The sequence below is a fragment of the Mus caroli genome, unplaced genomic scaffold (assembly GCF_978045245.1).
Source record: "Mus caroli unplaced genomic scaffold, Mus_caroli_1 scaffold_16, whole genome shotgun sequence".
Lineage (NCBI taxonomy): Eukaryota > Metazoa > Chordata > Mammalia > Rodentia > Muridae > Mus > Mus caroli.
Window position 1 is genome coordinate 85,489,274 of NW_028227271.1, and position 26,607 is coordinate 85,515,880.

Here is a 26,607-nt window from a genome sequence, read left to right on the forward strand (position 1 = left end):
CAAAATGTGATAAACTATCACAAGTGAAACTATTCCCACAGTAAACAGAAAGCAACCAAGGACACAAAGCAGGGCTACATTTCCCCCAAGTCTCATGTGCAATAATAAGCCACATACAAACAACAAGAGCTATGTACACCCATTTCTCTGAAGGAATACTGACTTCAGTCAGAGTATGCAGAAAGATTTGGGCTGTGGGGATGCAGACTACCAGGACAGTGTGGTAGGCTAATCACTGTGTTGTAAGATTGTGTCATACAGAAACATTATCCTCAGTCAAAATCCATTTAAGCATTTGTAAGACAATTTTACTTGAATGCGGTCAACACAGAAATTCTTACCAATGTTTCTAATAAGATTTCTAGTTGACTTTCAAGTAAGAGAAGAGCAGCCTTGTTTCTGTAACTCTCTTTTCCCCTCTCTCTGTTTTTACGTTTCTTACAGAATGGCAGAATGAGAGGGTGTTCCAAATGTCATTGCATCCAAATACCTATTTTTAGTCGTAATCAAACCAGAAATTACACAATTTTCTCATAATTATTTAGAGTTAGCTCAAGTGCCAACAGCTCAATGGGTCTCCTGGTCTGCTGTGTAGAAAACTACCTTACAAGTACTTGCTGTAAATTTCTATTCCTGCATTTAGTTTTTATCATGCAAGCCATGGATATGGTTTTTTAAGGTAAAGTTATTATAAAATAATAAAAAATAAACTAAAAACCAGAGGGGAAATGTTAATATAGCAAGAATATTACTTCTATAAAGAAATATTGAGCCCAGAGTGCACAAAATCTCAACTGATAAAAAAATAAAAGTATTCACAATGAAAGAAATTTAAGCAAGCAGCCTAATTAAAAACCAAGAAAACCACTACGGTAGGCATTTCTTCAAAAAATACAAACAAGTAAGCAGAAGAAAACACACACAATAAGTTTAAGCATTTAGGAAATATAAATTAAACCACAGAAGTGTCTCATTTCACTGGCTTCATATTGGGCAAGGAGATAAGTCAGGTGGTAAAGTTTTTGCCAGTGGAGAAGTACCGTGCAGATTTCCTGAGAGACCTCATCTCAAAAGTGTGATGGATAGAAACGGAGGATGAAACCTGAAGACAAGCTGCACCCTCTACTTCCACAGGTGCAGCACTGCACACACATATGCACACAGATTAACATGTTAACAGTAAAAGTAGGCACACATTCGCAACACACACACACACAAACACACACCTAAAAACTAAAATTAGTGCTCTCAAATTAGAAGTGAAAAAGAACAAAAACCAAAAATAATCATGCATGTTGGGGAGAGCATAGTAAAACTGAAACCCTTCTATGTATACACAGATGCTAGGAACACAGAGTATTGTAAACACAAGTAAAGAATGCAGTGAATGTAAGGAAAGCTGAATATAGAATTTCCACATACTGCAGTAATTCCACTTATTGCCATAGAAAGCTCACAGACATGAGCAAGTCTTCATTAAAAGAAAAAAGAGAAAAACAAAAAAGAAGAAGAAAAATAAAAACCCCTAACTTCAAATGTGTGGTTAGTAAAAACCAGGAAAGCAAAAACTTCTCCACATATTTAATAACCCTGTTTCTTCTTGCAGCATTGAAAATTGCCTTAGGTCTATGGAATCCTCTTATAAATGACATGTGAGGCATAGACCTGCTTGACCAGGGGCTGTGTGTCTCAGGGGACCTGCCTGGAAAGAGTAAGGGACATGAAGGTGTGGAGACCTCACCATTCCCCTTACACAAATGACAATTCTGATGGGATGATCGATCTGTAGGAGGATCAGAAGGTGACCAACGCTGTGCCATAGTGTGCTGCTTCCCAAATCCGCTGACTTCTCATATACACCTCTTGTTCCGCAGGTCTTTGTTCCAAAGCAATTCTCAAAAATACTCTAAAAACTTGCATTGTGTAACTCAATACAACTACAGTATATTTGACCACTTTAAGGAGTTGTGAAATTTCTGTTAACCCATTCTCAAAATTTAAATATACCTCTAGAAAAATGTGGACTTAGAAGGCTCCAGTAAAACTGTTGCCATGAGTTCACGTCTATATGGGCACACACATTAAGTTTCAGCAGTGTAGTGTGGCACCTTGACGTAAACAAACAAACCTGTAAAGAATATGTGGAAAAATATTTCTGGCAGTTTAAATATTCCCATTTTAATGCAATCAATTTTCATTGGTAAACCATAAATGTTTCTACTCATAATTATGTTCTTTTTGTTAATAGTGTAAAAGCAAATCATTTTTATGTTTTTAAAAACAGTTTATGAAACTGCTCACATTGTGGTAATGCACAATGAGAGTAGATGGAAAAGAAGCTCTCAAGAGGAAGGCCAGCGCCTTTATGATCTAATGTAATGAGACTTGTATCTGATGCCTTGGTTTAATATTTAACCTAAATGGGAATAAGTGTGTGATTAGTGAATTCCTTAATTTAGAGACTGTATATTATTCAAAATGGATGATGGAATTCATTATCAATAGAATTCAAATCAAAATGTTTGACAGAAGAAACCACTGCCCACCCTTTACTGTGAATTATGAATTCCTTAATAGCATGAAAGTCAGTAGGAAGCTTTAACTGACACACAGAAGGTAAAGTATTCACTGTTTAAATGCTTCAGTGAATCTTCATAGTCAGTCTGATGATGAGCACTGAAGACCATAGAGATAAAGGAATTAGTTTTAAGGAGTTGAGAGAAAAAAATGAACTGCAGGATGTCAGAAATAATAGGAAGAGCTTCAATTAAACTAAGAAAAGATTGATTAACGCTAAAAGCCACAGGGGTCAACAGTAAGAAAAAGACTCAGAGTAAGGAGTAACTGAGGAGTTATGTGACAAGAAAATAAATTAATTTAACTCAGGAGCCAGGAACGCATCATTATCCAGTTCTGAGTCAAGGTCAATATAAGAACAATGAAATAACTCAGAAGAAATTCCAATTTGGCCTGAAGATCTACAATGAATAAAATGGTTCGAAGGGCAGAAGCAAGGAGAGAAGTGGAAGAGAATCTCTCAGCCTCTGTAACATGTCACACAGCCCCCAATTCATCCTGCTCACTTCTAAATTTAATTCAGTGCAAAACAAAGTCCACATTGTCTTATTGCTCAAGTAAGTCTTTTGTAGAAGATCTGATTTATAGTGTTCTCCAACTTTTGTGGTATCAATGCTATGCCACACTCAACTTGAAACTACCCCAAGGCATCTGCTGGCATAGAAAAAAAATAATAGTCTCTTTATAAATAGGCATGAGCTGGCAGGAGCACAGCACTATTTTTATTATACAAAAGGAGGCACTAAATCCACAAAGGCATATTCAAATTTATGTAAAAATTTTCTGGCTCAAAAATCCATATCTGAACTGGGTGTGATGTTATATGCCTGAAATCTTAGCACCAGAGAAGCTGTCAGTGAGTTCAAGGCCAGCTGGGCTACTTAGCTAAACAGTCTATCAAAGAAGGGATGGAAAGGAAGAACATTTTTTTAAATTAAAGTTATAATCCATATCTTTTTTTTAAAAAAATCAATCTTCAGAAACCAGACAACCACAGTAATAGCAAAATAATACCCTATGGGAAAGGTATGAGAAAGCCAAGATTATCTTGGATCTCATAACTTGATAAGAATTTAGATAAGAAATAAGAGAACTGAGAAACTGATAGGGTAGAAGTAGACAAGTGGATTCAACCATTTCCTGGGTAGTAATTTGGACAGCAAGAAAGAAGAGTAAAAAGAATGAGCCCTTTCTCTTAACAACCAAAGATAGAACTCCACCAAAATCTAAGCATCCTATTTCTGCCTCTATTACCAAAGAAATAAAGCCAGTATACTGAAGAGACTCTGGAACCCTCATATTAAAGGACTTATTACTTATCAAAACCTAGACACCAGCAGTTGAAGATTTAATAAGAAAAGCAATCAGCACGTGCAATGTTATTAATTCACCTATGGAGAAAAAAAATCTTGGCATTTACAATTAAATGGGTGGAATTAAAGAATGCTATGCTAAATAAATTAAACCAGTCAAATAAAGACAAATATTAGATATTCTCTCTCATCTGTGAAAATTAACAAAGCTGATCTGAATGAAGAATAATGAGTGATAAAGGTTGTAGTTTTTAGGAATGTCCAATAAAAATAGTTACCTGTGGTTACTACAAACTATATGTTTTATAAAAAGACACACTGAAGCTTGTCTGTATGTACAGATAAAATGTATTATCCCAAATTAAAATACTATGTAAAAGCAAAAAAAGATGATATATGCAAACTATTCTACTTCAAACTCTTCAAAATTCCAGACAGGGATTTGAGACATAAAGCCCAGAAATACCTCAGTGTAAAAAACCAGAGATATCCCAGGGCCATGCTCATGCTGTGAATATTTAATGAACAGAGAAAAAGGAAAAGAAGACAGAAGATACAGAGCTGAGAATCTTAGAAAAGGCTGGTAGAGTCCAATTTAACAAAATAAAGTCGACCTTGGAACAATATTATTTTGAACCCTAGAAATTCACTTAAATGTGTATTTATTTTCTTTTGGAGATGTATACCATTACAAAAATAAAAAAAAGACAAAAAGGAAAAACCATGTAGCCTACAAAAGACAAGAAAAAACAAAACAAAAAAAAACCCAAAAAGCTAGGTACTTGTCACAGCCTACTTATTTGTGAAATGTGGTTAGATTGCAGTTTAGTCTACCATTTTTCTACACTAATGGTTACATACATTATAAAAAGAAGACAAGGATTCTACAAATCACTCAAAGAATAAGGAAGAAAGACTTGAGACAGAATGAAGAATGTTGCCTCCAGGAAAAGAATGAGAAGAATAGGAGACAAAATTAAAAACAATAATGAATAGATTAACTCCATTTCCTGAGAACAATCCAAACATATATGTAGGATACACACCTAGTCAAATGAACAAGTAGTGAAGTAATATTGTAACTTATACCAAAACCTTCATAAATAACTCTAACACTTTCAGAAATACTAGAGAAGTTATCTGATACACACACCAACACGCACACACACACACACACACACACACACACACACACACACCACTGAAACTGATAGAGCGGGGAAGGCGAGAGAAAGCAAAACTGATGGAAAGAATGTTGAAAGAAAGAGAGCCTTAAAGGTATATAACAAACCAAATAGTAGGGAAAGGAGAGCAGTGAGGGGACCCTCCAGTCACACTTCCTTCTTCCAGACAAGGCGTGCTTCTCTGGTAGACCTAGTATTCAGTTTTGTGCCACGCTTGAGGCAAGTAACACACAAATGAAAACCAAGGATATAAATCAAGATGCAAAAGATAAATAGTAACAGTATCCCACGTGTCAGAAGACGTGTTTTTGCACTAAGTGACTTCCATACACGCTAGGTGGTTGGCATCTGAATCCCTGACATTCACATAACTACCTGGTGTGCTTGGCCAGTAATGTTTGACTCCTACCTTGTATTGTAGCCGGAGAAAGTGGACAGGTTAGTGAGACTAGCTCTGAGAGTGAGCTCTGGATTTAAGTAAGAGATGAGTACACGCACGCACGTACGAACACGAAAAAGGGAAGGGGAGGGCAGGGGAGGGGAGGGAAGGGAAGAAAAGGATAAACTTAGAAATGGGATGAATGAAGATCCCCAATATCAATGTCAGCAGGATCCATATGCCCGTGCTCACATGTACACGCAGCCCATAGCAACACACATTCAAATTAAAAGATAAAAGCAAAAAAGTTACTTGTCTTATACGACTGGAGTAAAAAATCACCATTTTAGTGATGCTTCAAAGATAAGCAAAATGAATAACTGGGTTTTAAAAAATACTATAACAACAAACACCTGATATTAGTCTCCACGTCCACAGTATGGCTGTTGCCAGTAGAGTAAATTTAAATATGTGAGTAGGCCAGAAATCAGAGGGACCTGGCTTAAAAAACAATCAACTTCAACAAAAGAGATGCATCATCTTCAATTTTAAGGGCAAATCTTTATGTTGAGAGACCCAATATTTTGGGTTCAGACTCCATCTTAGAGACCCTGACCTAAGGCTGAACTCAACATAGGCCAATCCCTAGCACCAGTTCCCAGGCTAACCCCCAACAAGAAGTATGTCTAACACCAGTTTCCAGTTTATTCCCCCAAATCTGAACCCCCAGGTTACAAGCCTGCCCCTGATGCTTCACTTCCTAACAACCACCAATCAGGAGGAAAAGAGGAGTTAATCTGGCTTTGGCTCCCAGCACCAGCCAATTATGTTAAAGGCCATAATGCCCCACCCCCAGTCAGATGTGTACCAGGCTAGATACTGCCCTTGCCTAAAACTAGGCTCAGGACTCCACCTTCCTGCTATGTCAGGTTTGGCAGGGGGTCCAAGCTGGAGCTTGAATAAAGACCCTAATGCAATTACATGAGATTCCATTCCTTGGTGGTCTTTTGGGGTTCATGAGCTCATTGACAGCAGAGAAAACAGAGGCGAACGATAATTGACAGTGACATGTGAAAAGCATCAATGAAGATAAGGTAAGTAGACGTGAGATGAGCAAATGGAGCACTGGGGGTCTCGGAGCTTTGTTCGGATGGGGGATAGAAAAGCACTGAGATGCTCTGTTGCTTCCACTAGATAATATTACACATGACAACTTCATCTTGATAAATGGTGTGGTTCTTAATGTGATTTTTTTAAGGATAAACCATAAAAAAAAATAAGCAAGTACCATCTAAAACCGTAATAGCTAAATTGAATTCATAAACTTTTAGAGGGGGAAGCTAGATGATAAAAACTTCAATTTAGGAGAGAATTAAAGCATTTTCATTGTGTTTCATTTTGTGTAATTTCCATTGCCTTTTAAAGCTGTTTTTTTTTGTTTGTTTGTTTCTGTGACATTCAATCAATCAATGATTACATTTTCTCTGCCTTTCATTATACACATTGTAGCTTCCAAACACAGAGATTGCCCGAATACCTTTCAGGTACTCAGGGATCCTACTAATATTTTTTTTCCTTTTTTTTTCATGTGCAATGACAATATTCTGTTTTCACAGCCCCAGGTTATGGTCCCATGTTTTGGGTGGATTTCCATGGACTGATTCATCTTTGTATTACAGGTTCCTTTTGGTACCGTACTTGACTCATACATTTATGGGATCAGACGAACATACTGTTTGTATTTTGGTCTCTGTCTATTTTTACATCACCATTGGTAACATTAGGTTTTATTCTGGTACTACCTCAGTTTGCATATTTTTAAAGATTAATTCTTCATGGGAATTGTTCTTGGCTTGACTTGTCTCCTACACAGACTCATGCTACTCACGTGAAAATAATGACACAAAAGTCTGGCATTTATTTTCCTTGCAGATATGACCACCACTGATCCTTTGTAAACATGGGTACTATTTCCTTTGAGACTGGAAGTTGCCTTCTCCCTAGCCTCTATGTATTTTACATCGGATGAACCAATAAGGCCAGACTGTGAAAACCTATATAATTTCTCTATGTAGAGCTTTCCAGTCTTTGGTTCCTGTGGCTCGTTATTGAAATATAATAACACAGACAATCTCACATCTCAGAATTTTAACAATTTATCATTAGAACTGGTGTCTCGAGACAGATCATGGATCAAAACAAAAGTTTTAATGTCAATTGTTTCCCAATTCTTGGAAACACTGGCATTAAACCCAAAATGGGAGAAAGGGAAAATACTCGTTGTTAGATATGATAAAATATAAGCCAAGAAACAAAAAACAAAACAAATAAACAATACAATTTCAAGTTAAAAATACAGAAGCGAAGTCTTATTCTTTTGCATCCTTTCATTAATAGAATTTCATTATCACAGTTACTTTCTGTAACACCAGTCACTCAAGGACATTTAAAATTTGATTATCACAGCAAACAAGTTAGACTGTGTAAAACATAAACCAAGGGTTGCTATCAATGCAATAGACAAACACTTCATTTTCAAGATACCTTATTTTAGCAGCAGATTACCACACTTTTCTTTAAAAATCTCTTCATGACTGAATACTGTGGGTGCACAATAAAATTAATGTAGACATTAAAGTGGATGATAGTTTTCACATTTCTTTCATAGATATTTGACCTGATTATGATAGATGAAATGACTGGCAGAGAGTGTCAGATGGTAATGATTAAAATGTATTGAAGAATAGCAAAGACTAGGAAGTCATTAAAAGTAAACTGTGCATCAAAAGAAATTGCATGTCTATGAGGACTCACTGACTATGAGAAGAAGTGGAGTACTGCTAACCCGGAAGAAACATGAAGGAAAGTTACTGTTTTGGTGAGAAAGGTTGCTGGAAAGAAAAGAATGAAATGTCACAGAAGAAAGGACAGCAGCATGTAAAGCCTGTGAGGGAGCACTGGGAGATATTTCACAGTAATGCGCTCAGCCAGAAGTGTGACAATAAACTCTGGCATGACAAGGATACTCACTATGTCTCATGGCCTACAAAGAGAATGCTCTTGCTAGTTTATTATTTGATAAGAATTAAAGCATTCCATTTTCTTGCGCTTTTCAATGACTGCATATTTCAGAATGTTAATTTACCATTTGTTTCCATTTTTGTAATTTTGTTCTACCAGAGAGCAGTGTTAAATCTTTGCAATAACATCTTAATGTAGAGGAAATACTGTTCACTGCAGGATTTCATTACGCACAGATACTATTGTTGGTCTCACAAAATCAGATGAGAAGAAGACTTGAAATCCTACCCGACTTTCAAAGTCAGTAGCAGCAGCAAGTACTGTAACAATGAGTACGTGTTATAGTATGAGGTACAGAGAAAGACAATTCCCTTTTGTTCACCTTGGTCTCATACACAGAACCTAAATCTAGCCAAACATTTCACAAACACATTCAGGCACATCTATACACACTCCAAACCCCAAAAACAATAGGAAAACTCCAAAATCCCTTATGGGATCCATAAACCTGGATAATATCTAAGAAATAAAAACAAAAAATTAGGGAAACTGCCATGTCCCAAAGGAACCCAAAGATATAAGTTAGCTAACTCTAAAATGATGTATAACATGACAGGATCATAGGGCAGGTAAATGAGAGGGAAAGAAAGGAAGCAAGTACAGCCATTAGCAGTAATCAGTGGATACACAAATGACTAATGATACATGTACTAAGTTATTAAAGGTTGAGTTGGGAAGAGTGTAGAATAGAGAGGATTTTTAGATACTATGATTACAAATTCTCTCTCTCTCTCGTTCTGTCTGTCTCTGTCTCTGTCTCACACAGAGAGACAGAGACAGAGACAGAGAGACAGAGAGAGAGACACACATACACACAGAGACATGACCTTAGTAAAACAATATGCTCCTTGTTTAGAAGTCTCTTTGAGTTTCTGTCCTATGTTGTTTTTTTAAAACAAAATTTAATAATTGCCAAAAACATAATTTAGAATAGCCACAAGTGAACAGGGAATGTAAGGATCCATCTGTCTGTAAAAGAGATTTAAGTCAAGATATGACATATTCACACCATAACATTGTGTGGGGCATCTTTGTGAATTCTGACCAACACTGATCAAATCAATAATTCTTTTTCACACACAGTATTAAACAGTATAAAGAGATGCTAATAGACACAAATATTTCTCTGTAACTAGTATAAACTGGTATCTAAATAAAATGAAAATGGTTGGAAAAGTATATTGTGGTAGATAATATCTTGTGCAAAAAAATTAATGACTGTTAAATCACAATTTAAAACAGCAAAGAATTTAAACTTAAAGAAAGATTATATCATTCTCAGTGTACATATTTTAATAAGATATCAAATAAAAACTATTATTTAATGAAATTTCAAGGTAATTCAAGAAAGAAATCAGGAACACCTCAATAGATGCGAGCTACAAAGACCATATTTGTCATACTTGACTTAGCATCAGTGTTTAACAAAATTCTATACCACAAAGTATTGACATTTGTCTTCTAAAAACCCTAGAGATTGTGTGGTAGCACAGACCTGTATTGCCAGTACTCCAGAGGCAGGAGGGACTGGAATTCAAGGCTATCTTTAGATTACATACCTAGCTTAATACTAATATCACCATGCAAACAAAAAACAAAATCACTGACTTTTGATTTTCCTTTAGCTTAATGGATACCAACTCTTATTTCTATTTCCTGACACAATTCATAATATCATTGAACACACACTCAAGTATACACAAGTACATGGCCACACACACACACACACACTCACACACACACACACACACACACACACACACACACACACACACACTCACACACACACACACACACACACACACACACACACACACACACTTTAATATGTGTATGAGCTTGAAAGCAGACAATCCCTCTTTTCATATTACATTCATTGTTATCTTGTCGCATGTTTTGGATATACTAGCACAAGTTAACTTCTGTGTTCTCAGCAGACATCATAGGTTATATCTACGGGTAGGTGCTGTCTAATGTAATGGAACATAATAACAATGATATCCTGGAACTGTCCATAATAATTATCCCTGATGAAAATGTCCATATACTAAAATTGTTCTTATATTTATCTTAAAATCATAAGTGGAAAGTTTTAAAGTAAAATTAATATAGTCTAGCCTTCTATTATAATTCTGTACTATTATACCATTTAACAAAGAGGAAAAATAAATCAAAATTCACAGAAAAAAACTATATATCAATTACCTGCTATGATAGAAACTCATTACAATCAATGAGCCGAAGTAACACAAATTAAATATATTTCTGTAAGTTAGATATGCAAAATTAAACATTGGCAGGAAATGTCATATGAAACCATTCCCTGGAATTTACTGTGGTGTGCATCCCATGATTTGTGGCTGCTTTGTCTAATTGCAGAGTATATCACTACAACCTCTGGCTCTATAATCGTGTCTCTCTTTTGCTAAGGTTGACACCCTAGAGTCCTTCCTATAAGGATCCATGTAATTATACCAGAATTTACTCTGTAATCCAGGATAATCACTTCACATCAAGAGTTTTAATTTAATCACATCTCCATAATCTCTTTAAGACATTTAAGCAGTATATTCACATTTTGGGATATAGGACATGGCATCTCTGGGAGCATTTACTATGGCATTGACTGGTAATAGGACCTGTCTCATAGGATGTGGACTCCACCTCCTGTTTCATCTTTGATGTGTGCTACCTGCACTCTTCGCTTCCAATACTTAGATCTGGCTGCAGTGACAGCCTTGCCTCCCTCCAGTTCTCACCAGACACTCACAGTTTTAACCTTGTTCATAATTTTTCTTCATGCAAAGAATTTCACATTGATAATGGCATGATAACTTCATTTCATCCTCACAAAAGAACACATATGGTATGTACTCACTGGTAAGTGGATATTAGCTGAGAAGCTCGGAATACCCAAGATACAATTCACAGACCATATGAAGAATTCTTCACAGATCAAGAAGAAGGAAGATCAAAGGGTGGATGCTTCAGTTCTACTTAGAAGGGGGAACAAAATAATCATGGGCAGTAGAGCGAGGGAGGGACTTGGAAGGGAGAGAGGAGAGAGAAGGAAAGGGGGGCTGGATAAGGTGTGAGAGGAGATAGGGGAGAAGGACAGAGGGTAAGAAAACTGAGTGGAGGGGTGTAGCAGTGAGGGATGAGGAACTATAAGTAGCCACCAGAAAGTCCCAGATTTCAGGAAAGTAAGAGGCTCCCAGGACACAAGAGGGATGGCATTAGCTGTAATACTCTACAAAGGGGAGAGAGAACCTGTAGAGACCATATGAAGAGATTATGCATGGCCCCTGAGGGATGGGGCCACCCACCCAGCTCAAAAAATTAACCCAGAATTGTTCCTATCTAAAGAAAATGGCAGGGACAAAGAAAGGAGCAGAGACTGAAAAAAAGGCCATCCAGAGACTGCCCCACCTAGGGATCCATCCCATCTGCAGACACCAAACCCAGACACTATCACTGATGACAAGAAGTGCTTGCTGACAGGAGCCTGGTATAGTTGTCCCTTGAGAGGCTCTGCCAGAGCCTGACCAACACAGAGGCGGATGGTAGCAGCCAACCATCAAACTGAGCATAGGCACTCTAATGGAGGATTTAGGGGAAGGACTGAAGGAGCTGATGGGGTTTGCAACCCCATAGGAAGAACAACAATATCAAACAACCAACCAGACTCCCCAAAATTCCCAGGGATTAAACCACCAACCAAAGAGTACACATGGAAGGAAACATGACTCCAGCTGCATATGTAGTCTTATGTGGCATCAATGCAAGGGGAAGCCCCTGGTCCTGTGGATGCTCTATGCCCCATCATAGGGGAATACTAGGGCAGTGAGGCAGGAGTGAATGGTGCGTGAGGGAGTACCCTCACAGAAGCATGGATGAGGGGGGATGAGATAGCTGGTTTGTGGAGAAATAAACCTGGAAGGGGGATAACATTTTAAATGTAAATAAATAAAATAACCAATCAATCAATAAATAAGAAATGCTCTATAAAGAGATGTTAGAAAATGAGAAATAACAGCTGAACTATGATTACACCAAAATTACAGGAGAAAAAAAGATAAAATTTAATCATCTTATCTGAGAATTGCTACACAGAATATCTTAAAGAAGCATACACAGTTACCAGAAAATAAAGGTGGGTGAAACCTAGGAAATGCTGTGTTATGACAGAGGACATTAAGAGGATTAGAGTTTAGGAAACTTATGTATAACAGATTACTGGATGATCACAACACCATTTCAAATGTCTCTTCATTAACATAAAGGCAGGTGTGTGGCCCTTGCCTATAGTCTCACTATTATGGATGATTGATACAGGAGGATTCCCATGAGTTCAATATAGAATCTATGGTATAGTTAATTCAAGCCCCCCTTCACATGCATTAGCCTATATAGTGAGTCTGTCTATTGGTCTTTCTGTCTGCCCCACTCTTTAATGAAACCACAAACTTTTATGGTAATTAAAGTTTTGATACACATGTTTGTTATCCTGAGTGAGGTAACCCAATCACAAAAGAACATACATGATATGCACTCACTAATAACTGAATATTAGCCCAGAAACTTAGAATACCCAAGATACAATTTGCAAAACACATAAAACTCAAGAAGGAAGACCAAAGTGTGGATACTTTGTTTCTTCTTAGAATGGGGAACAAAATACCCTTGGAAGGAGTTGCAGAGACAAACTTCAGAGCTGAGACAGAGGAAGAACCATCCAGACACTGCCCACCGGGGGATCTATCCCATAAACAACTACCAAACCCAAACACTATTGCATATGCCGGCAAGATTTTGCTGACAGGACCCTGATATAGCTAGTTCTTGTGAGGCTATGCCAGTGCCTGGCAAATACAGAAGTGGATGCTCACAGTCATCTATTGGATGGAACATAGGGCCCCTAATGAAGGAACTAGAGAAAGCACCCAAGGGGATAAAGGGGTCTGAAACCCTATAGGAGGAACAATATGAACTAAACAGTTACGCCCCGCCTCAGAGCTTGTGTCTCTAGTTGCATATGTAGCAGAGGATGGTCTAGTAGGCCATCAATGGAAGGAGAGGCCCTTGGTCTTGAATAGATTATATGCCCCAGTACAGGGAAATGCCAGGGCCAGGAAGTGGGAGTGGGTAGGTTGAGGAGCAGGGCAGGGGGGAGGTTATAGGGGACATTCGCAGAGGAAACTAAGAAAGGGGATAGCATTTGAGATGCAAATGAAGAAAATATCTAATAAAAAAAGGCAAAAAAAAAAAAAGTACCTGGCTTACTCAAATTCTGTTCATCTGTAATAGAAAAAGCTGAGTGATCAGATGTGGGATTTAGAATAACTTGATTTTTAAAAATATGAATCCTGTAACCATTTGTGTAATTAAAATTCATGATTAAGAAAAAAAGAAAATTTCCATTATGCAATACATTTGAGAATGAAAACCAAATAATAAACAATGTAAATTAACAAGGTGAATTTTTAATTCAAAAGGAAAAAAAAATCCCTATCAATAAAAAAATAAATTAGCAAGGGATATAAGCACACTTGCAAACACAAACAGTTTATAGCCAGAACTAGTTGCTTATGCTTAGTTATAGAAAAAGAAAACCAAGTATTTCTCATAAACTTATGCACTTGGGAAGCAGTTTTCAAATGTTAATGCCCCAATTTGATAGCATTATGGAGAAGTCATAACACTGAATGGTTGTTCATGGCCTCACTCAAGAGAGCCCTGGCAAGGCTGAACACTTCTAGTCATCTTCTCTGAGTATAAAATAACAATGTGTAAAATAAAATCTCTCAATGGACTATATTCTGAAGGTTTAAATCGAAAAATAACTTACTGTCCTTCAAAAGGGAGGAATAAGCCAAATCATAGTAGAGCTGTTGAAAAGATTATCTATAAAGTATTTATTAAGAAACATGCAAAGTGTAGCCTTCTGTATCTAAATACAACAATTCTTCCATTTGTACTTTGTGAGTAAAACAAGTTATGTAGTGTTTCTGTGAAAAATAAAATAAAATAAAATGTCCACTTTCAAAAGTGCCTTTGGCAAGCAGACTGCAGAGGGGGCTAAACACTGGACCCTGCTATCAGATACTAATCTAGGTAACTCCTCCAAACACTGGTAGTCTAATTGTTCAACCCACACAAATTAAAAATGACTAATATTCAAACAGTATGCAGACATAACAAGGTCACACATGAGACAGGTTTTAAAATAAACATGTTGCAATTTGTGGAGAAGAACCCATGATTGTTCACGGGGCATCATAGAGAATGAACCACCAACCAAAGTGTATACAGGGGCTGGTCCTAGTCCCCTAAACAGATGTATAGAAGATTTTGCAGCTTGGTCTTCACAGGGTCCCCTAACATGTGGAGTGGTGGCTGTCTCTGACCCTGTTGCTTCCCTTTGCCCTAGCTGGACTACCTTCTCGGCCTCAGTGGGAAAGGGTGTTCTTAGTCCTGCTGTGACTTTATTCACCAGGGTAGGTTTATACCCATTGGGGGGCGGGGTTCTCTCTTTCTCTGAGGAAAAGGGGACAGGGGAATGGGAGAATAGGTGTGATGGTAGAGCTGAGAAGAGAGGGAGGAGAGGGTCTGTGAAGAGCTTGTAAAGTTAGTAAATAAATACATTAAAGGGAGGAGGAAGACAAATACAAGCAGCAGAGGGGATGAAATTCAGATTATCTGTGAGACTCTGGATTATCCAGATAATTAGAAAAAGAGAAAAAAGAAAAGGACCATACATGGAGGGTCATTCAAACTATTCTCTGAGCTGAAATGGAACCTTGCTATATTGGGCTCCTGATGGGATTTGCAAAGTATAAAATGAATAGTCTCACTTTCATCACTCTGAGCTTCCAGTGTTATTCTCCATTGGGAGGGAGACTCCTTTCTTACCGTGCTACAACAACACACTGTCCTTTTTGTTGACAAATGTATTAAACTTGAACTTATGTCTGTGTATCTCTAGAATGACATATATAGGCTTGTTATATAATAAAAAACTATGGATATGAAAAGATCATAGTGGAAAATCTTCGACTGTTTACACAAAGTGAACTAAAATTACTTATTTCTTAATTCAAAATAAAATTAAGTAGCAAGTGTGTAACGTATCGAAGTAGATGGACTCTTTTATTAAGAAGGTACCCACACTTCATATGAAATCTTAGATGATATTTAAGCTACTGTTATGCCAGCAATGTACTAGATTTGATCCAATAAGGAAATGGTTGAAAATGAAATTATTTTTCATTATAAGGAAAATACTTAAGATAATCTCATAGTAGAAAATAAAAACATCAATAGAATAAAATTTAAAGAAAGTGTTCTGGGAGTAATTAAAATATTTTTAAAAATCTTACTCTTATAACATTTCAACGATAATATTTATATCATATTTTCCTTTCATAAGAAAAGCCATATTTAAAGATTATTTTATCTTGTTGATCATTTAAATAAAAAATCATTTTGCTTATCCCTCATGATTCTTCATGTGCACTAATTATACATGATTTGAATGTTTAATGAGAGTTCATCTGGTCTTCATTTACCTTTTCTGTCTATCATATCAAAATGTGAAATAGCATTTCATCATCTTGAAAGTCTTCATTCCTTCACTTCCTTAAGAACATGCCAATGTAAAAGTCTGATGATATGTTAGGACTGAATCAACACCCACTCTAGTTATGTGCTCTGTTTTCACAAATATTGGCTTGGGTCTCCAAATCTACATTTATATGTCGTCAACACTTTCTTTCATCAATGGTTTGTGTATTTTATGTTAGAGATCCTCTTTATTGTAATCAAAGCTCCCTATAAATAGATTATTCTGAGGGTGTTTCGTGAATGAAATGCATTTTAGTTGCCTGTAATTTAAGAAAAAAATGTCTTTTAATATGTGTGTGTCATGTGTGGGACGTGGTATAAACGCATTAATTTCAGTGACTGTAGAAACCAGAAGTGAGTAACTGATATATTAGAGCTCGAGTCATTTTGAGTGATTTTACAAGTGATTTTGAGCCAACGGACATGGGTGCTGCAGATCAAACACCATTCCATTTTCAGATGCATCACAGCTATTGTAGTCATGTAACATTGTGGTCTATGACTAGATACTGTCTGGAATTTTGAATGGTACAAATGTACTGAATTGGTCAATTTTAGAAGTTTGTTGCTTCTGCTTAAACTTGTTCAGATTTTCTTCCTGCAAGGAGATATCATCAACAAAGGGAGGTCATCATTTATTTGTTTCTTATTTATATATTAATTATATGTGTTATATATCTATCTCTCTACCTACTCACCTAACTACCTATCTCATCCACCCACCCACCAACCCATCCACCTACCTACCTACCTACCTACCTATCTCCTTTTCCTGCCTAATTGCTATAATCAGAACTTCCAGAACATGTGAAAGGATTGTCAGTTGGTTTCCTTATCTTGTTTGTAATCTTGAGATTCATTTTTTAACTTTTTACCATTTAGAATGATACTGTGAGATTTTCATATACTCTTCAGTTTACTGCGACACACTGCTTATTTGAGTGTTTTATTGGTCTTTTATCCACAAAAATATTGTTTGTATCAATACATCTAAATTTTTACTCACATGAACTTTATCTTCTTAATTAATATGCGCATCACATTTACTGATTTGCGTATATTGAACTATTCTTACATCCCCAGGTATAAATCTCATTTCTATATCGTGAGTGAATGTATTTTGGGATTCAATTAACAAGCATTACATTCATGCTTTTTTTCATGTAAATTCATGGAAATAATAGTCTGCAGCTTGTTTTAGTATCTGTAATTCTAAAATTTTAAGGGACTTTAGAAGTTTTCACTTTAATATCATAGAACACTTGGGAAAAGACTATTTGATTTTCTCTAAACATTTTTAGAACATTCAGTGCAGCATGAATACAGTTCTGTGCAATGTAGGATTGTTAGTATATTCTCTGTGCACATTACTGGTTTGATAAGGTTTATTCATGATTCAGGGTAGCAGGCTAGACTTCTCTGGGAATGCGTGCACGTCTAGCTCATGACCTTTGCTGTGTTTTAAATCTACTCTGGGACTTATCTTAATCTTTTTCTATTTCTGTATCATTTGATGTAACATCTATTTTTTTTTTAAATTTTGCATTTTATGTCTTTGCATAATACCATCTCCTTTTTTGTTCTCAGTAAAAAGTGTTAATTATCTTCAATATTTTTGTCCCCAAGATGCAGCTCCGTGCCTTTATTGGTGCATTCCACTGCTTTTCATTGTGGTTTGACTTATTTCATCTCTAATCTTTAGTTTTTCCCTCTTCTACTGGGCTTAGTTTATTTTTCTCTTTCTAGTTCTTGATTTGCACATCCTTTGAGGTGATTCTTTTTGACGTGCAAGTTTATATTATGAACTTGACCCTTTGACATACATTTGCTTTAGGACCTACAATTGCTTTAGGAACTTCCTTACGCTGTGTTTGCATTTTCATAATCTCAATGCACATTATCACTTCCTTGAAATTTATTTGTTATCTTCTAACCATCCATGTTAAATTTCAATGAATTTCTGGGTTTTATAAAAATTTTCCTTGTGCTAGTTTCTGCCTTTATTGCATTATATTAAATATGTGCTGAGTGTAAGTATTCATCTTTACATTTGCTGAGACTTGTCCTTTCTCATGAAGAATAATACATGGAATGTGTGTAGAAATGGGTGCTCTGATAATACTATTGGTTCATTTCATCTAAAGTGTTATTATAAACCCACTATTTACCTAATGATTTAATTTTTGGAGCTTTTTTTTGGTATTTTTTATATCAAAACTTTGTATCTGGTATTTTACTTAAAAAATAGTGACAGTCTTCTTAGATTATATTACAAGGGGAAATGTACAATATATGCTATAACTACAACTAAAAGAAAACAATTTTCAAAATTATCATTCTATTACAGCTAAAAGTTATTAAATAGACCTAGAATGTCATAATTTTTCGTAAAAGAAATAGTTAAGCTACTACGAGATCTCTAAAATTAAACAAAACTAACATGGCTTCACCAGCTGCAAATTTTATATGTATATTCTTTTGAGGGATCTTCTAATTTTAAATTATGTATATAATTTTTCAAATATATTTTGGGTCTCTTGAATCTTCTTAAAATCTTTCCTACAAAATGCTCTGTTACAATGTTACAGCAATATTTGAGATGTAGGTATGTTTTCCACATGTAATTCCTGAATCACATAGTATCCTAACAGAATTCTAGTTTTGTATGTAATTTGGGAACTACAAGCCACTGTGTGATTAAATTGAAAATGATTGCCAAGCTTTCATAGCACACACTTCCATTATATTATATTATATTATATTTTGGATGCTATTTGTGTTTATAATTTATTGGCTTTAGATAGAGTTTTCTTATAATATCGTTTTTATTTTTCGAAACATTTTTTGAGATTATAATTACAACCTTTCTCCTATTCCTTTTCTTCCTCCTGCTTTGCTCTGTTTCAAATTCATGGCCTCTTATTCATTATTGTTACATACTCAAGTGTGTGAGTGCGTGTTATTGTTTAGTTTTTTTTTTATGTGTCCATGAGCTTCACATATGATCATCCTATGAATATCATTCTTTTCCTTATTCTTCAGCTCCTCCCATGTTCTACCTTTCTCTACCAAATTTACTATCTCTTCTTTAATTATTATTATAACATGCATATTACATACACACAAGATTAAATGCCTACAGTTTAAAATGCTTTTATTATCACCTACCTGGCTATTAATATAATGACCACTGAGTATGCTAGGTAAGTTCATATTTTGTGTGATGATAATGTATCAAGGAAAGGCTATCTCTTTTCATCCAAAACCCCCTTCACCTGGGTGATATTAGGAATCACTTAATGCAAAAGAGTTTCTTCTGATACCCATTAAATTGTCCTCATTTATTTCATTTTGAGGATTTTTTTTCCTTTAACCTAAAATTGACTACTGCCTTTGCCATCTTTTTTGGTTCCAACTCTTATGTGGCTAACAGTTCCAGGTTAAGAAGTGACTAATTCCCATGGTCACCATTCATAGTTAGTATACAGCAGAGAGGGTTTTTGAATAGATCTTTCTAGTCACACATAATGAAAGCTATCTGTAATTTTTAACTCTGGAAAAGTCTCATTTCCGTAATTAAGCATTTTCTACTCTCCAAATGCTTGTGTAAAAAAGATTTTTACACTACAATTTTCAGATCCTTTTACTAGGAAAAAATTTTGTTTCTTGTCACTATCTTAGTTCTAACCACTCATTTCAGAGCTGTTGCCAGCTGCCTGTATCTACATAATCAAGCTTACAAAGGACTCATTCAAAAGTAATAAGAGCACTGGTATTATGAGTCCTTATTGTATTTAGAGGGGGTTAATCTCTCTCAGATTAACTTAATCTCATAGAAGCCATTCCTTTTGAATTCTTCAGGCTCATTTGTTCTGAAGTATTTCCATCCAAACACTATCCTAAATTAGAGAGAGAGAGGAAGAGGGAGAGGGAGAGGGAGAGGGGCGAGGATGCAACATAAAAGGATGTCTTTGTGGGGTCTTAGTATTTAGTGGAGTTTGTTCACAGATTGGAGTTACTCTTATTTTTTTTTTCTCAAGTGCTGAAGAAGATGAACATAGAGACATTTGGTACCTATTGTTGTATACTTGGCTTTTATGGTATATGTTGTACCTGAAGCAAAAATAGTTTCATAGTTTATTATACTTAAATAACTCATCTGCTTCATCTCCTGAAGATAGAAATTTGTGTACAGGAAATGCATATTTTTACCACCGAACATTTAATGTCAAAGTAGTAGCTGCTCCAGACATTTATTAAATGAATCAAAATCTGTTTCACTTGCCATGGTGTGTAGACTATACAAATTTAGAGAGACCAACTGCATACATAAGATGAAACAAGCTAGATCTTGAGAACATCTAAATTGGATGAAACAAACACCAGTGGCAAATCGAAAGTATATGATGGCAATTAATGTCTTAATTGTAAAAAGTCATAAAAATATAAATTGAGATCTTTTAGGATTTTGTAAACAAGTTTGTTAAACTAGGATCTAGTAAATCTTTCTCAATCTTCAAAGAAATGACACTGGAATCGAAGAGATTTGAAAGATGTCTGTCCCATGCATTGAAGAATCATTCAGCAGGATCATTGTTCAATGATACTGAGAAAAAGAAAATCACAGTTTTACCAAAATGCTTCCAGTCACAGAGAATTTCCTGAGGATGAAAAAGTAACTTCTAGGTGGAGTCACTGATACACAGTATTTTGCCCTCCTCCCTTTACATCTGGGGCCATTGCTAACTAAGAAAGTAGTCTGCAGTACAGAGATGACTGACAAAATTGTTGACTTCTTCCAACATCTTCAGTCATGGACCAGTCCATCCTCATTCACTGTTAATTAAAACATTGTAGGTTCAAATGCTCAACAAGATATTTACACAAGCAATGCAGTCATTTCTAAACAGAAAAACAAATGTTGGGAGTCAGGGTTTTCACAGACTATTCAGGTAGAAGATGAATGTTCACTGTAGATTATGTACTATACAGCAACGAAATAAACAATAGCAAGCTACAAGGATCAACATCCCACAGAGCCAAAAGGAATTATCACAACTAGAAACCAATTATTTCTGTGACTCTCAAAAGGCACCATTATTTCAGGGAAACAAAAAAGACATGGATTTAGGAAATAGATGAATGTCTTTTCTTTTTCTTTTTTTTTTTTTTTAACTTGATTTTGTCTAGTGTTTTTTTTTCCATTTTACTTATTTTTTCTTTCTTTTTTTTCCACAGATATTATTCCCCTCATGGTCCATCCTCCAAGTGTTCCACACCTCATACCTTCTCCCTGACTCCATGAGGATATCCCCACCCCCAGTCCCCTCCCACCCCACCAGGCCTCTAAATTCCCAGGGGCCTCTAGTTTCTTGAGTGTTAGGTCCATCACCTCTGACTGAACCCAGACTCTTCAGTCCTCTGCTGTATATGTGTTGGGGGTCTCATATCAGCTGGTGTATGCTGCCTGTTTGGTGTTCCAGTGCCTGAGAGATCTTTGAGGTGCAGGTTAATTAAGACTGCTGGTCCATTAACAATGGACAGTTCCAGAAAAAAAAATAAACAATTTAAGAGCATTAAGACAAATATTACAAAGGGCAGGATGACCTGGACACAATCCATACCCAGTTGAGTCTGGTGAATGTTTTTGTTACTCCAAGAAGATACACAGAGCTGCTCTAGCTTTCTATATACATCTAGAAAATCACAATTTTAGTTCTTGGCATAAATTGACAATACAGACTTGGGATCATATATGTGGATGCCTACTTATTGAAGGAACCCTAGCCAGCTGAAATATGGCAAACATGGCTTTGGCAGGCGTTGCTCTCCTACCTTATTCCCTTTTCCTTGAAAAAAAAAATATAGTAGATTGTATTTAGATGGTATTCTTAAAGCTATCCACTAAGGTTCTTTTCTCCTATGTGGTCTCTTCCTCAGACTGACTAACAACTGTCAAAGTATTGAAGTTTAGCAATTAAACACCAACTTTTGGCACACCTAATTAACATGCCCAATTAAAATTAAACACCTCATCTTAACACAAGGTTTTAGTTTTTACTTTTATAAACTGTTATTTACCTACCTTTCATGCCTCTGGGACAAATAATTTTTCCTCCTCCAACTTGTTCCTTTTCCCCTTCTGTCTACTTTTCTATTTCCTGTCTTTGTCTCTTATTCCCTGCACTTTGTCCTTCTGGGAGAAACAAATATCCTTTGTACCGAGAACTTAGTGTTGTGTCTGTGCTAATACTGGTTTTTTAACTTATGATTTTATTTATTCTGTAGTTGGGGATTATTCTCAGGAACTGACTTGATTAAAATCTATTTAAGGTTTGTTATGTGATTGGAGAGGAATTATTGCATAAATGAATAGATTGTGTAATAAATATCATCAGTAATCTTCTTGAAACTGTGTATTAGAAGTCAAAGCAAATGAAAGAGCAGTTCGTTTAAGTTGTGTAGGGTAATAACACCAGCCAAGAATCCCAGCATTCTAGAAAACGAGGCAAGAAATGTGCAACAGTTTTTTTCAGAGATTGAAACATTCCATCCTGAAGGAAAGCTAAATTAGTAAGAAGATAACCAATTCAAATAAACTTCAGGAAGTCCCTGAAACTGACCAGATTCATGGGACTCCCACTCCTTGATAGAGTAAGCAAGGAACGCTGAGAGAGACTCAGAGTAGCTGAAAAGAAAAAAAGGCAACACTCAAGAACTGAGAAAAAAAAAAAAAGCTGGTGATGACAGTCAGATAAGCCAAGCTGCCAAGACTCTGAGATGAGACCAGCTGCCTGGAAGGAACAAAACTTGCCAAGGAAGAGTATTAGACCAACTGAGATGCCTGAAAAGGACATTCTCCAACTGGTAGAGCTGTTAGCAGGCTGGGCGGTGTCCAGGTTCCCAACTTTGTGTGGTGCCACCAATGTTGGGAATTGGACTTGAGTGATACATCTTGTTGTGCCCTGAGTCCATGGGAAACCCAGACGAGCCCAAGAATTTCGAAGTCCGCTGAGCAAAAGAGTCTTTTATTGTTTCAGTTTCAAACTCAGATCACCTGCCTCACACTCACAAGTGAAAACACTGGGTTTATATACAGCTTAGTGAACCCTGAATGTTCACAGAAAAGGGGAGTAGAGGGCTGTAATCATTTGGTGGGATGGTACTGAAGCAGAGGGGGTTGTTGGGTGTTTGTTCAGGGACTAATTTTATGGCCAGTCATAACTGTCTATGACCTCAGATTATCTTTTCTCCATGATTTAAATGCTAGGCTCTAATGTCCCTTGAGCTTGCTATTTCTCTAAGGTCTCAAGGAGAGGCACCAAGAGAGTTCTGCTGCTTATCATGAGGAGTGCTGGGTTTTTTTTGGAGACACAAAGGCAGGGAGGATGTCTTGAGCTGTCTCCTCAGGATATCCTCATTAATGGGGAGTTTTATGGGTAGTGCCATTCTAATGCTAGTAGAGAGGCCAGGGAGGGGGAGGGAGCCCCAGGCTTGCTGCAGGAAGACTCAGCACAGAAACCAGCTGTCTACATATTGTACTTGCTAGAGAGAGGTTGAGAGCTTCTGTCAAGGGGGTTGGGGGGGGTGGGGGGACGGCGCGCGGGGGGGGGGGGCGGGGGGGGACGGAGGATGGTGGCGGGGAACACAGAGGCAAACTGTCTGTACACAACACTGAAGTCTCTCTAGTGTCAGTATTTCGGGGGTTACAACAATCTGTTTTTGAGTCATTTCTACTTCTGTAAGTAACCCTTCACCCATACACCTGTAAGTAAAGATTCATTGGTTCTCCAACATGGAATTTGGTGGTATCTGGTCTCTCATGTGATCCCTATCTAGGGTGAATAGATATGTGTGTTGTGTCTTAACAGGAAAAGTTTTGTTGTGCAATTAAGGAATTCCTGTGTTTGAGACAAGGGCTACATTGTGAGGTACTTTGGAATGACCTGTTGAAGGACAGTATTTTGGCAATAAAATACAGACATCAAAAAAGCACATATAAACAGATACTCAACGAATGATTTGATAGAGTTGAGAAACATTTTTTTCTGACTCTTAGACATACTGAAAGATCCGGGAGAAAGTATTAAAATTACAGTGGTTCAACTATTAAATATTTTCCACGAAAATGTGATACTGTCTAGACAAACTGGCATGTACTGCTATTGCTTGAATATAAGGAGTGACTTAAAAATTCAGCATTAGAAATAACTCACGGGAAAGGTAAAACAGAAAGCTCTATGTATATTTAAGCTATGAACCACTCTCTTAATTGCATGACTTAGAGGAAAATCCTTGACTATTGGGACTGAGGAAAGAAATGCACTGACTTCACTGTTTGACTTCTTTCAGAGTCAGGGCAGTGACAGTTTACCCCCTGGCCTATCTTTATCCTTTCTACAGAGGTTTTAAATACCCTTTACACTAATAATGTATCAGTATTTGCAGAAAGTGCACTTATAATCTGTTCACTGGCATAAACATTTTCTTTGTTTACACAGACAGAAAAATGAAGTCTCATAAATGTGGTTACTCACAAAAAAGAGAAATAGTTGAAAGTAAGATGCTACTTTGAGATTTCTATTACTAACTGTATGCTTTCCTAAATAGCCTTAACTTAAAAATTATAAAGAAAAGAGAGTTCTTATTTGGAAAAATGTAACTGTCTGAAAAAAACAAAAACAACAACAACAAAAATATCCCTCTCAATCTCCATATATGTGCTTCATTCTCACGAATTCATCCCACCAGAATCATTTGCTTTATTGCTTCCTATTCTCAGCCTCTAGACACTCCTCCTACAGTGGGATGTCTGTCACTAGTTCCCCAAATGTCTGTAATTAGAATACATTTTAAATCTACAGCAAAATCAACCTAGAGAGACTGAAACCACTAGCATATTTAGCAATGTCTGCCTTACAGGAAGTAAAAACTGAAAGAAAAGTTTCCTAAAGAAAATTGACTGTGTAGTAAATTTTCATATTTAATATTAAGATAATGTGTAGAAAATATAAGTTTCTGTATTTTATAAAGAAAATATGTATTACAACCAAACTGCACTCAATGAAGTACATAATATTTATTTGTATATATGCATATTTAAAACAGATGATAGATAGATAGATAGATAGATAGATAGATAGATAGATAGATAGATAAAATATTTTAACATTTGTCGTATATACCTAAAGGAAGACATGTAATTTGGATGTAACTGATACAATATAAGCTACTTATGCAGTATTAACCTGTGAATAATAACAAAAAGGCATCAAGTATCTATTTTATAGGTTATGAATTGAATAAGTCATAGAACTTATATAATAGACCTGAAATGTGGCAGTTTGAATGAGAATGGCCTCTCTTGTCTCATAAGTTTAAATACTTTGTCCTCAGTTTATGGAACTGTTTGGGAAGGATTGTGGGATTTCACTTTCTCAGAGGAGATGTGTCACCTTTGCTCGCTTTCATATTTCAGCAGACAATAATTATACCCGATGTGTCTCTCTTTGCCTCCTCTGGGGTATCAAGATGTGAGCTCTCAGCCATTTCTGTTGCAGTGTCTGTGTTCTAGCATCTTGGATTTTATTTGTTTGTTTGTTTATTTACTTATTTATTTATTCATTTACATTTAAAATGCTATGCCAAAGCCCCCTATACCCTCCCGCTGCCCTGCTCCCAACCCACCCCTGGCCCTGGCATTCCCCTGTACTGGGGCATATGATTTTTACAAGACCAAGGGCCTCTCCTCCCATTGATGGTCAACTAGGACATTCTCTGCTACATATGCAACCAGAGACACATGTGTGCTCTTGGTGGGGGGGAGGGTACTGGTTAGTTCATATTGTTGTTCCTCCTATAAACCCTTTCTTTCCTAAGTTGCCTTGGTTCTGGTGTTTTTCTCACAGCAATATATGAAGAGATAGGGCAAAACAGAAACTAAAATAGATGCAGAGGAATTAAACACTCTTGAAAGTTGAACCGTCAATGAACCTTCTATTGGAATGGTAGGTCATCATGTACTTTTAAGATAGGAATTGTTGTATACACTATAAAATACAGTAACATTGCATGAAATCTTATATGTTTTCATATAGCTAATTGGGAATATTGTAGTTGTTATAGTTGGGTTCTTTGTCATTTGTATTGTAAGAAGATTCTAATTTTAATGGGACAGACTAATATTAAATTCTAGACTAGTTTTCTCTGCCAAATAGCCAAGTGGCACCAGATGGCTGAGGAAGTGTTATTCAATACAACTAGCAATCATCAAATTAGTAAAATTGTTATTAAGCAGTAGACTAACAAAGACATGATATAGAGTTCTTAACCTCAAGGTATTGATATTCTGTTGATGGGGCATGAGAAGCAATTTGAGTATCATGAAAAAGCACATACTATAACAATAATTCAATTGAATAACATTTATTAAATCCCAATTAAAGACTAG

The 26,607-nt window shown here is 36.3% G+C and overlaps 1 protein-coding gene across 2 annotated transcripts in view; it reads right to left on the reverse strand.

Annotated features, from left to right (window-relative positions):
- The window catches only part of LOC110310190 (cadherin-10), a 191,020-nt gene that overhangs the window by 89,565 nt on the left and 74,848 nt on the right, over positions 1 to 26,607 (reverse strand). The gene's annotated exons all lie outside the window — the stretch shown is intronic.